Source organism: Falco rusticolus, chromosome 20, assembly GCF_015220075.1.
Source record: "Falco rusticolus isolate bFalRus1 chromosome 20, bFalRus1.pri, whole genome shotgun sequence".
Classification (NCBI taxonomy): domain Eukaryota; kingdom Metazoa; phylum Chordata; class Aves; order Falconiformes; family Falconidae; genus Falco; species Falco rusticolus.
In genome coordinates this window covers 1,190,128-1,197,011 of record NC_051206.1, presented here as the reverse complement: position 1 = coordinate 1,197,011, position 6,884 = coordinate 1,190,128, and the positions used below count along the sequence as shown (strand labels likewise).

General features: G+C 50.8%; 1 protein-coding gene across 6 annotated transcripts in view; it reads left to right on the top strand.

Annotated features, from left to right (window-relative positions):
* The window catches only part of LOC119140339 (tetraspanin-15-like), a 99,053-nt gene that overhangs the window by 29,931 nt on the left and 62,238 nt on the right, over positions 1 to 6,884 (top strand). The window lies entirely within an intron of this gene.

The window sequence follows — 6,884 nt, the reverse complement described above, 5'->3', positions numbered from 1 at the left end:
CTCATCCCCTCTCCGCCCTTTTTACCCTCCAAATCTCCCTGGGCTTTGCAGCCTTTTTAGGGGGCTGGCTCTAAAAAGTCCCAGCGACTTTTAAACATGCCGCTAATTATCAAGCTTATATATTTTATATATTCCATTTATTGTATATTACAAACCTTTCCAATAGAAGAGCCGTGGGATTTCTCCGGACGGCTTTACAGTGCGGTTGGCGAGTGCTTTGCATCCTCGCTGAACAAAGCAAATGTTTAATTTCTCGGAGAAGGAAAAGGTCTTCCCGTTCTGGTGCAACCAGCTTCCCACCGCTGCGAACAGGATGGCACATTTTACTGCGCGTTTTACTGCCCCTTCCCTCAGAAAGCAAACACGGGTCCTGTTGGGCCGGCGAAACCGCCACTGAAGAGTCTTTTCTCCTATGAATAAACTGCTGGAATCTAATTAAACCCCAAACAGAGCTCCGTGCCTTCCCACAGTCTGGGTTTCTAATATCCACAGGCAGGGGTGATTTTAACTTACTCCTCCGGCATTGTGTTATTGCCAAAAAAATGGGCAAAAAAAACCCCCCCAAACGACTGTGTTGCTGCCTGCCAGGAGAGCTGCTTTTCCCTCGGGATGCACCGGTGCAATGAAGAGGAAAATCACCTCGGAAAGCTGAGTGCGTCCCTTCGGTTTGCTAAAGGATGCTCCTAAATGGCTTTCTCGGGATGCAGCCTCCCAGCTTGGTGGAAGGGGAGCACTCAGCTGGAGGAACCGCTGCCAGGTAAAGCTGTGGTTTGCCGAAAACCGGGAGAAATCAGGGTTGGAATTGCACAGCTGAGCATCGTGGAGGGAGGATGCTCGGGCTCTGAGCAAGCCCTGAGGGAAGCTTGAGGGACTGAAAATCTTTAGTCCCTGCCAGCAGGTCAGTTGTTGAAGCGAGACTGAGCTTTTTAACCCGAGGATGGATGAAGATGGAGATCCATTTCAACCAGGGCCTCCGCGTTTCCAGCAGCCATGGGAGCAGCAGCTGCCTGGGTGACTGCGGAGGGGTCCAGGCCGGGGGCTGAGCACTTTTCCTGCATCCGGATGCTCCTGGACCACTCGATGGCAGCATTGCCTAAAAATGCAGGAGGAGGAATGGGCGAGCAGCCTGCCGGGGCCGGGGAAGGCTGGCTGGTGATGCCATTCCCCATGCCACCCCGCCTCACCAAGCTGTTTCGGGGCATTGCTATAAACCTGGCAAAGGGTGAACCCCAAAGGGGGCGAGGCCCTGGCAGGGGGGTCACACAACATGAGCAGCCATCTCAGCCCACGCCAGCAAACCCTTTCCCACTCCCTCGATCCCTGAATTGCTCCAAGCTGGTAGCACCACCCCAAGGACCATTGCAGGGCTGAAAGAGAGCACACCCCTGCCTCAGTTTCCCCACCTGGAAAAAGGGGCCAGTGCCTTTGCATGCTCCTGTTGGGAGGATCCGGCTCTTTCTTTCTTGTGCTGCTGCCGTGCAAGGAATTGAAATGCAACCTGAAGTCTGGAGCAAAGGCTCTGGAAGGGGCACGTGTGTATCGACGTGCTCAGGCCACCGAGTGCTGGGTAGCCTGGGGGAGGATTTCACTCAAAGGTTATGTTTTCTTTCTTTTGGAAGAGATTGCATTAAAAGCAAAAAAAAAAAAAAAAAAAAAAAAATCAATCAATCCTAGGATGGAAACCTGCGTGAGGGAGAGCAGATGTATTTATTGCTCGGCAAAACCAAACAGATTATTGCACGCTTTTGACAACTAATTAATGCTTGTGGGGCCCTGTGAAGATGCCAGTGCTATTCTGGGCGTGAATGCACCGGGCTATGCCAACAAGTCCCCTCCTTCCTTTCCCCCAGGATGCTCGTATACCTTCACGGATATCACCAGCCCTTTCAGAGCACAGAGAAAGGCTTTGTAACTGGCAGCTGGAGAAAACCTTGCCTTTTCCTGTTGTGTTTTCCAGAAGGACAGGAGCCTCTCACGCTATAGGTTTCCCAGCAGAGTCCCCCGCTGGGCCAGGGTAACAGCAAGTGAGTACAAAGCGTGGTTGTCTGCGAGGAAAAACTGGCCTCGTCCTTCAAGGAACCCTCAGAGATGGTGTTTTTCCAGCTTCCAAAGTTTTGGCTCCTGCATCCACCTTGGCCTGGGCATCGGAGCCCACCTCCCCATTGCATAAAGCCGGGTGGGAGGAACACCAGGAAGAGGTTCAGGATTTGCCACCTCCCCAAAACACGACTGCACATCCTAAACAACAACTATCCCTTACAAACTGCCAGTAGAGATGTTTGCACGGCTTTTTGCTTGGGTGAATAAAACAAATGCAGGTGGATCAAGCTGTGCTATAAATTCAGGGCATGGCACCAGTGGGGGACAGCAGCTTGCACCCAGCAAGGCAATAATGTCTTTTCCTAAAACAGCTGGATCCAGAAGGGAACATCTGCCCTGGCATATCGCTTGAGCAGAGCAGGGAAGCAGCTTGCCCTTGCCTCGCTGTGCCTGCAGAAGAGGCAGTGGGGAGCCACACAAGCCATTTTCCACAGCAACAAACAGCACTTGGATGCTTAGCTATCCATCAGCAGAAATAACGCACTTGGCCAAGCTGTCCCTCATAATTAACTTGGAAATCGCACAGTCCAAAACCCCAGAAAAAAAAAAGCTGCATCCTACAAAATGGGTTGTGCAAGCACGATATGCCAGAGCGCACATCTCCAAGCTTCCCACCTTCCCCGTGCTGTTGCTTTGGCTTTAAATTGAGCACAGCTGAGCTCTGCTTTGGGGGTTGTATTTTGCAGCTGGTTGGTGTCTGCCAGGTTGGGGTTGTTTGGTAATTAGTGAGTGATCTTCTTGCTCCCAAGTAGCTTTGTGCTGGAGGTCCTTGAGTGCTGGAGACTCCAAAGCAGGGTGGATGGAGACTGTGTGGCTCTGAGCTGTGGTGGTTTTGTTAAATATAAGTTTTCTTTCTGTTTTTTAGCAGGAGGTGGGGGAAGCCTCCTTGTCTGGAGTGGCACGAGGTGGGATTTGTTTCCCTGGGGAGGAAGCCTGCCCTGTGCAGGGGGTGCTGGGCACTGAGGACCCTCTGTTTAGGCAGTGCCGTGGTGGTATGAAATCTTTCCAAAGCTCTTTAAGGCAGCTTAAAAAAAATATTTCCTGATCTTGTGGAAGGAAAGTGTTAAGTTTTCTCCTCAGAAATGAGGCTTTTGAGGATGCTTGGGTTGACTGTGTGCTCTGTAAGTCACTTGCAGCCCTAGCAAGGACTGTGTTATGTGGTTGCAATCAATAATATAGCTCTTAAGCTGGTGAATAAGGGAGTGCTGTGCATTTGCTATATGCTGGCGTGGGCTTCTGGAGCTCCCTAGACCAAGGGCGCACTTAAGTATGGATTTAAGCCCATACGTGAGTTAAAAAGTGCCTAAACCTGTTGGATGGTAGGGTCCTTGAGTGCCTGCAGGGGAGGATCAGCTGGGGGGATTCTTGCAGCTCCGTGGCACTGTGGAACCTTGAGGCTGTAGGAGGTGATGGGCAACCCCCTCTGAATCCTGTTAGAGATTTGTATAGCCACCAAAATCCCATCCTTAATAGAGGTAACGATGGGGGAATAGCTGGCAGAGGGAATTTGGGGAGATCTGGTTTGTTAAGAAAATACACTGGTGAGTCTGAGATCTACCCCAGGTTCAGTGATTTGAGATGGGCTTTTAAAATCCTGCCTTCTAATTAAGTCAACCCACTTAATACTGCTGTGTCTCTGAAGCTGCCTGCAGCAGCAACGAGGTGCCGGAGGAGTCCCTGATTTTGGAGCAAGAGGAGAAAATAACTAGGATTATCCCACACCCGCCCACCCCCCCAAAAAAAGGTAAACCCCCCACTAGCAAAATAAAATACAGGGGTTTGTTTGCTGCTATGCAATAGGTGACACCAAGATAAGCAAGGGAAGGAAAATGTTGATCCCGGAGGAACAGATAGCAGGTTCCTGAGCCAGCCTAAACTTCTAGGGATGGGTTTGATGTAGCACCTGGCTGTGAATGCTGAAATACCCTCTGCCTGGGCACAGGCTGCTGAGCAGCCCTCTCCTGCCTGTAGGCAATTATTTGTTAATTTAATCCAGCTTGTGTTAATTTTGCTGTTTACTTTAAGGGCAGGTTCTCACCAGCAACACTTGACTTGGTCCAGAGCGTCTCCTGCTAAATTTTCTTTTCAGTTTAGCTTCCCACCTCCCTGAAAGATGCCTTGGGGGCTTCATTGGAGGGTTCGCTTCTCTCCATCCCATCTTTTGCTTGCTTTATTCTCTGTTTCAGGTGGAAGAAGGCTCAAACTTAGGCTGTTTTAACTGTTATTTTAGGCTTGGCTATGCCCAGCCTAAGCAAATCCTTTGGCTGTGTGGGTGAATAAGCTGTCATGTGCTCCTCAGAAGCCTTTGTGGAAGTTCAAAAGCCTTTTCCCCAGCCCCAGGCAAAATGTCTCCGCTTTGAACTTCAGAGCTGGCAGTGCAGCAGCTCGGGGGTCTGCAGGGCTTTGACTGCAGGCAGGATTTAGGGCATAAAGCATTTAGCCTGGACCCAGGGGTAGCTGCTACCTCCCTGCCTTGAAGGTCCTGGCTCATTGGTTTTTAAGCCAAACCACTTGTTTTGTGGTTACTGGGATGGAGATGAGCCTGGACCAGCCCTGACCTCTTGGAAGAAGAGCTGATGGAAGGGCAATTTGTGATGGGAATGGCAGTTTTACTCTTCCTGGTGAGCTGCAGAGAGGAATCTGAAGGACCAGGAGAGGGAAGGGTCACTCCTTGCCCCTCTCTGTTAGCTGGTGATAGTGCTTAATGAGTTAAAAAATTAATGGGATCAAAAATAGCCTGCATGTGGGTTCAAGGGGTGAAGGAGGTGGAGCTGGTGCTTCTTTGGCAGATGCTCCAGTGGCCAAACCTCCTCCCGAGTTTTTTGCCCCAAATAGGAAGAGCAATTACTGATGGAAAGGAGAAGCGTAGGCAGTGTTTGCATTGCCCTGAGTGCCGGGCTCCTCCAGGCAGCTCGTGCTTCTCCCCAGCAGCTTGCTCCTTAATTTCTCCTTCCTTTTTTGGAGCCTCCTGCTGCTTTTTGACACATCCTCAGCCTGAAATTGCTGAAGCCTGGCGCAGGTGTCCTAGCAACGTTCCCGGCCTTGCAAGGGGTGGCTGGTGGTAGCCCAAAGCATGGAGAACCTGGCTGTGGGCACCCCAGAGCAGCCCCCTTGGAGGTGGGTTTCAACCCTAGGGGAGGTGTGTTTTTTCTTCTTTCTCCCCTCAAAAAAATCTTCCAGGAGCTGAAAGGTTTGGGCTTGTCCCACCTCTGTGTTGTTGCACCCGAAACATGGATTTGGCTTTGCCTCTCCAGCTGGGTGCACCCCTGGGAAATGGCCTGTTGGGATGGATAAGACCCTCTTGGGTTTTAAATGGGGGGTGGGTGTGGGGGTTGGCATTAGCCTCTACACAGGAGTGACTGGCCACTGCAGCTGGTCACCATGGCGAGGGTGATCAATGCAGTGGATGAACTCAGACTTGGTGTCTTCTGACCATGCTGTCCCTGGTGGTTGTCTTAATCTGCGATGTTTTCCCATGGTGTTGGATTCTGGGTTTGCACCTGAAAGCTGAGCTGTGGGGTTTCTGCATGACTTAACCCCCTGTGTTTCCTCACCTCTTCCTCCCCCTCCACCCAGGCTTCCATGCTGAGGCCAACCTGGAATGCAGCCCTGCGGTATCTCCTCCAGGTTTGCGGCTCCAGATGTGTCACCTTTTCCATGGGAGAGCAGCCTAGGGGGCCTTGAAGGACCCATTCAGATGTACATCGTTAGATGGATGGGCTGAATGGCAATGGGATTGATAGTGTCCAGCTCCAGGGAAGCTGATTCCAGCTTTTCCTTGTGAGGACTGCAAACCATCTGGGTGGGAAAGGCTCTGGAGATCTCAAAGCTGGGCTGCTTAGATAAGCTTGCCTGAGTCCATGTCTCTGTGGCTTTGAGCATCTCCAAGGACATCAGTTTCCTACCATACTGGGTCCCTGTTTGAGCATCCTCATGCTATCGGAGCTGGGAAAATTAACAATATCCCACTGGACTTTCCAACTTTGCAGCCGAGCTACCTGGTGGCTCGTTGTGACACCCAAGGGTTGCTTCTGGGCTGGGAAATGGGTGCAGCAGCACATTGCCAGCCCAACGCGCTCTGTTTTAGCAGGAAACCTGTCTGCACAGCTTTGAAGGGGGCCATAGAGATGAAAGGCTCAGCCAGAGACTGGCGCTTTGCACGGGGAAAGGAAAGCTGGGGAGAAAAAAGCTTTTTTTAAAAATTATTTCCCACCCCCCCACCCCCCCAGCTGGAAGTGGTAACACCATCACCCAGCCCGATGCCATGGAGCTGGGACGGCATAAGGAGGTCACTTGAGAGCAAACACTTGCAAATACTATATCAAACTAGTTCACTGGGAGTTTTGTGGCTCACTAATGGCTTGGCTCTTGTAAACTGCGTGAATTTAACAGCGAGGTGGTAAAGTTTATTAATACTTCACGCCTGGGGCTGGTGAGCCCTGGCAAACTCGATCCAGGTGACAGCTGCGGAGGAATTTGTTTTGCAAACAACTCTTGCAGCTCCGGTTTTTGCTTGCGGTGTAAAAGACGGCAGTGATGCTATCTTCATGATATTTTTGGTTAAAAATGATCATCTCCTCCAGTACAACCTGCTTTGCTAGCTCTCCCTAGCTGCCAATGAATTAATGAGCTGGCCTCTAAACCAAGCAGTAGCTAATTAAACTATTTTCAATTCCCAGAACCTCTTAATTCACCCTCTTTGCAAGGATGCAACATTAAGTGGGATTCAGATTGGCTTTTGCCAGAGGACTTGAGCGAGGTGCTTCCTCGCAGGAGCCTGTTTT